Genomic DNA, 5949 nt, shown 5'->3' on the forward strand with positions numbered 1-5949 from the left:
CTTAGAAATACAGGAAGTGAAAGAACAAAAGCAGCGACACAGAAAGACACAGCCACTCTGCATTACACTCCACAGCTTACTTTAAAGAATTCATTCCATCTCCTGGAAAAGCTGGACTCGTGATGCCTCATTTCACAAATATACCTCAGACACTTTGTCCACAGTTTTAGAACACTTCATCATTGAGAAAAACACAGCTGCACTGTAATGTTTAGAGGAAATGAAGTTAGAAGGCAAACTCATCATTAATCTTCAAATGAAATCAGATGAGAGCGAGTGTTCAAGCATCGTTATCCAGACTGGGCTTTTATGAGCAAACACTGTGCCTTCTTATGGGATGCATAATAAGCACCTCTACCCTCTGGGAGACTGCAGCCATCAATGCAGCTGTGCTGTGTTGTGATAAACCTCTTCTATCAGCGTGTATCTACATTGGCTATTAGCTCCATGGGTGTAATAACAGAATAGGACACCACCACACCTGCATCAGGAGAAAACCCTCAAGGGCAATAATACAGAAAAATGTATCAGCGTTCCAGCTTTGTAATTATATACAATCCATATTATTGCAGTCTTTTCATGAAAATGTCACAGCAATCACATTTGATACAGTGGTAAAGACATAAGGGAGATTACACCTCACTAAAGACACATGAAGATGTACAATACACATCAGAGGATCACACTCAAATCTCACATTCCCAAGTGCAATACTAAGTAGGAAGGCTGCAGTGAGTATGGAGACCACTCTTCAACTGAAAGATCTCAATTCAGTTGTGTGGTTCATCAGCATACTAGATCCCTACCAGCTCCAATGGTGCAATTCTGTAGCATGTCTGACTTGTCTGTAAAAGGGGCAAGTATGGGGGTGAATAAATTACCATCCTTGTAAGGCGTTGTATCGTTATTGCCGGCAAATATACATTTCACGGTGATAAGTGGCACATTTACTACTCAAAATTTTGCGTCATATTTCAAACGATGGGTTCTCGATTTCAGACAGAGGAGGACAAACCGCGGCTTCTTATTCCTTGCAAGTGACTTTCAATTTGCTGGCTGAAATGATGAATTTTAACAGCTGTAGCTAGCAGCCTGATTAAGCTTACGTTAGCTCCATGAGGTGGTTGATGCAATTAGCTAAGGAAATACTCCTTGTTCGTTGGAAGTAACTTTGGGTTAGGTTATTATTGTAGGTAGTGGCATTAAGCTAGTTAGACAGACATGCTAACCTTAGTAGCCTATGTTTGAGCCATAGACTGTGTATAAGAAGTGGGCGTAGTCACCATGGCGTCACCCATTGGTTTGTGGACTGCTGTTTTGAAGCCTCGAGTTGGTCATTTTGGCCGTCGCCATCTTGTTTTTTTGCAACCAGAAGGGAGGCGAAGTACAACCAATCACTGAATACGAGATTTCTAGGCGAGTCAAAAGATGATGATACAGTTGCTTTTTTACGTAGAGATGTTGTAAACTAGATGTACGTAAATTGAAGTCTTACATTTTAAATTGAGGCCTCTGCCAGTTAGAATGCCTAAATCATTCAGTAAGAAAAATGGTAAAATAGCATACATCCTAACTGCTTTCATCAGAAGTATTATAGTCACAAGTTCAATCTGTCATTAGCAACACTTTTGTTGTTAAAATACCAACAGAACAACACAAGGAAGACAAAACAGTGAATACAGGCCAGTTGTCAGGGAATAAGAGAACAATGTTATGTTAGTTGTCATGTGTTAATATGATGTATAAAGGAAGGTGTGTCTGTTTGTGTGTGTGTGTGTGTGTGTGTGTGTGTGTGTGTGTGTGTGTGTGCGTGTGTGTGTGTGTGTGTGTGTGTGTGTGTGTGTGTGTGTGCATTTGTCAGGAACCAAAACAAATTTAATTAAATAAATGTCCTGAGCACTTAGCATTTTGAACTCCAACCTCAGCTCCTTGGCGAGTGGGTCCAGTGCTCCAGAGAGAAAGAAAGGTATAGAGTTATTTAGTGAGTAGGGGGATGGGGTTAAGAAGAAGAAAACTGATTGACCTGGACAAAGACAGCTTTCACCTGCTACAGCAGGTTTTTTTCCGACCTACTTCATTTTGCCCTACAAATAACCTAGTCCTTCATGCAGCGGCACACTAAAATGAACTTTCCTTTTCCACAACAATACATCTGACCGTGACGAGTCTAACCAGGTGTATGTGTGTCCACTGTGTTCAGTGTCTAAACACTAACAGTGCTGCCCCAGGAACAAATTTAGGCACCTAAATGTGTATAATTAATTTAGGGCTTTTCTCCACCATAAAGAAAAAAACAAAAACAAAAAAAACATCAACCCCTGGCTTTGAAATCAGCACGTGGTTTTGTTTTAGTGTGACGTAAGGAGGACAGACGCAAAGGAGAGGGCGGCGAGCAACACCACATACGGGGTGTTTACAGATCTCTCCAGGCTCACCACATGTGATTACAGTCTGATGTTTAACAGACCAATTAAGGGTTTTATGGAACTTGGGGCCTTTGCTTCAGAAGGTCTGGCACCGCACTCCTCTAGTCTCTCTGTGTTTAAGGGTTTGGCACTAAACAAACACTTTCATTCTAAACTCAATTGTGCCATTCAGAAGAAGCTAGTTAGATGTTTCGAACAGAAGACAACTTTCTAAAGACAGAGGACACTGCAAGCAGATTTAAGTGTACTACATCGAACCATTTATAGTTGTAAGACTGGTGGACTTCAGAGAAGCTTTTTGTTGCACTATAAAAATGAGAATGAGGGCGTCTAAAGTAGTTAGACACTGTTGATCTGACATTTCCTTGCAAGGCATAGGTAGTGTAGGCTACATTGTGTAGCGCTGTGTTTCAGAAGCAGAGAAAGCCAACCCTCAATAGCCACCAGTGGAGAGGATCCCTCCCATGTTAAGGACACAGGCCTCCAGTCTGCTTCTCCCCACTGGTAGGTTTAATCCCCTTGGTGAAAGCCTGAAACATGGGGGCTGTTACCACACAGAACCACAGGAAGAGCAGGTTAGCCCTTCTCTGTCACAGCCACACCAGCAAGCTGACTCATCCTGGGGTTGCAGCAGAGTGGCCCTTACTAAAGAATCATGAGCGCTATAACATTCAAAGTATTTTTGCTCTTCTACTCCTGATGTACATTTTTAATCATCAAGTCATCTTGAACATTACAAGACTGTAATTTTGTGTTTGTCTATTTCTTTCAACATTTGCCTTCTATAAATAACTCATACGGTATATTACTAATTTGCAGCAGCAAATTCATTTTCAGAGAAATACAATGTCACCTGAATTCATTATTTTTAATCAAAATAAAGAAATATTTTGAATAAATTAAGCTGACAAGATGAAAAATTTTGATATTGACTAAAACCACATCTTATTTCGTTTTCCCTAACATTTGCAAATCAATATTCACTCGTAGCAGCTAAAGCATGATTACATTTGTAATTAATATGTTTACGCACTAACGCACTTTGTTAAAGTATCGGTTCGCTATGTTTCGAGTCAGTCTTAAACTTCAGATCAACTTTCAAATACATATTTACACAAGACGGGGAAAGTGGATCGTGTCCACCATCATTTACATTAAAAGCACATTTGGAAGTTATCTCTTAATGGAAAAATGCAATGCAAAACCTGTTTGAAGATGGATTTAAAAAATTGTGATCCTTTAAGGTTAGGGAAAGACTGTTGTTTTGTCTAAACACTGAAAAATTCTAAAGTGACTCAAAGCCCAGAAGATGTTTACTTAATCAACATTTAACCAAATCCACAACGACTCCCGGTGAAGTCTCGGTGAAGTCCTTCACTTTGTACGTCCATTATAAGGTTGCTATTTTGCTTAAAATTCCACTGTTTGCAGTTACAGTTTTAACAATGATCTATTACTGGATGATTTGTGCCTTTCCTTCATATTTATAAGGCTGTTGTTTTATGTGATGTATTAATTGAGGTTATATTTAAAACAATATGCCATTTAAAAATATGTACCACATAATTCTTTGCACTGGCTGTCATACCATACCCTTTGAAAAACACTAGGAAAAGGCCAAACAAATATAATTCCACTGTGGTGATCGTAGCCAGTCTAGACATTTTGTTTAAATACCACTATAGGTGTGATCGGGAAAGATTTATGGTTTGAAGATTCAGTGCTGTGGAATATTCTTCTTGACATTTATAAACGACAGCATTTATATGAGCTCAGCCCAAACTTGAGGCTTAGAGAAATATATATATATATATATATATATGTGTGTGTATGTGGATGTTTGTTCCCCTCAATGATAAAGCAGGAGGGCATGCTGTTTGAACCAGGGGCAGGAGGCGGTGAAGACAGTGTATGCTCTTTATTGGGCCAAGTCTCTTTCTCTGTGTCTGCGCTTGCAAGGTGATAAGTGTGGTTGTAGTGTTCCATCTCCTCCCTCTGCACTATGGTCTGTTATCAGCCCAGATGATGTAGGAAGATACACCAACGTGTGTGTGTGTGTGTGTGTGTGTGTGTGTGTGTGTGTGTGTGTGTGTGTGTGTGTGTGTGTGTGTGTGTGTGTGTGTGGCTTTGGGTTTAACTCCAGGCTGGATCTGTGTTTTCAAGAGACCCAAGGTATTCATGTAACAGATCACAGTACCTTAACAGCGCTGTCTTCCTTTTACTCTCTCAGCCTCTGATCTATCAGACCTCCTCTATCCAAAACAATGCTCCGACTGAAATCTCTCCACAACACAAAGGGAAAATTTGGATTGAATGTAGCCTAGATTTGCATCTATTGAGAAATCTAATGGTGACAAAAACTGGTAAAACTGTTTCTCAGTTCATGGGAAATTCACATTCATCACTTCAGCCTGCAGCTTACCGCTGTTTGAGGCGTGTTTCTGTTTCTTGTTTGATCATTTTCTTTTCTATTTAAATGTGTCTTTACCCACAGTCTACATCTGGTGAGTCAGACTAGCTACATACTAATCAGGGGTGTCACAACTTCGTTCCTAAAACAACAATCGATCAAAATGTGCTTTCTAAATCAAAAGCAGGATCAGCGATTCTCCAAGTGATTTTCTTTCTCTGATAAAAAGCAAACCACACAGCGTAGCTCACCGGTAGCCTGCAGCTGCACATCATTGCCACTGCGGAGACGGAGATGACGGAGAAACAACAGAACTGGAAAATCCTCCTGCTTCAAAGTTTGTCTAAACATCACCAAATGTAGTTGCTATTTTAAATTAAGCTGTTGAAACATGTCCCTAAATTGCCTTCCAAGAAATATGACTGGCAGGACTTTAAGTGTGTAATTAATGAAAGACTGCATACATTGTCTTGATGAAACCAGTGTGCGATAGGTCTCACTACTTCCTTAGACAGAACTAAACCGGCTGGAGTGACCCAAACCGACTCGCAGCTGTTTGCTGCTTTGATTTTGACAATTGCGTGGCTTCCCTCTGTTGAGCGCAAAGGGTTGCAACAATATTTGTTTTTGTGTTTAACAGTTTGTTCCCAAATGACTGGTGAAATAAGTTATTTTTATTACACTTTAAATAAATTATTAAAATTTGACCATACAGCCGTAGTGTGTACCGGTTATATCGCACATAATACCATGCAACCTTTTAAAGAAGCAGCTTTTTGAAGAAGAATTTGTCTTTTTTAAACTGAATCGTGACCTTAAAATCAAAAGTCAAATTGAATCGTGGATTTGCAGATTTGTGACACCCCTAATAATCATGATGTGTTCATTTTGGGAACTCACACTGGTTTATAACAATATTGCAGTACCTTATCCAAGCTGCCGAGACATTCTTTATCCTATTTTTAGTGTTCTTGCTGCTGGGATGAAGTATCAATGACTGAGGTGCTAATTCCATAGCTGAGCTTCAGAACTGATACTGAGGTGATGCTCTCTACAATACCTTACATTATATTTTTGTGAGTGAACGTAGAACCAGGAAGTAGGTCTGTGAAC

This window comes from Anarhichas minor, unplaced genomic scaffold (genome assembly GCF_050575085.1).
Source record: "Anarhichas minor isolate MPS153535 unplaced genomic scaffold, ASM5057508v1 ptg000042l, whole genome shotgun sequence".
NCBI classification, from domain to species: Eukaryota; Metazoa; Chordata; class Actinopteri; order Perciformes; family Anarhichadidae; genus Anarhichas; species Anarhichas minor.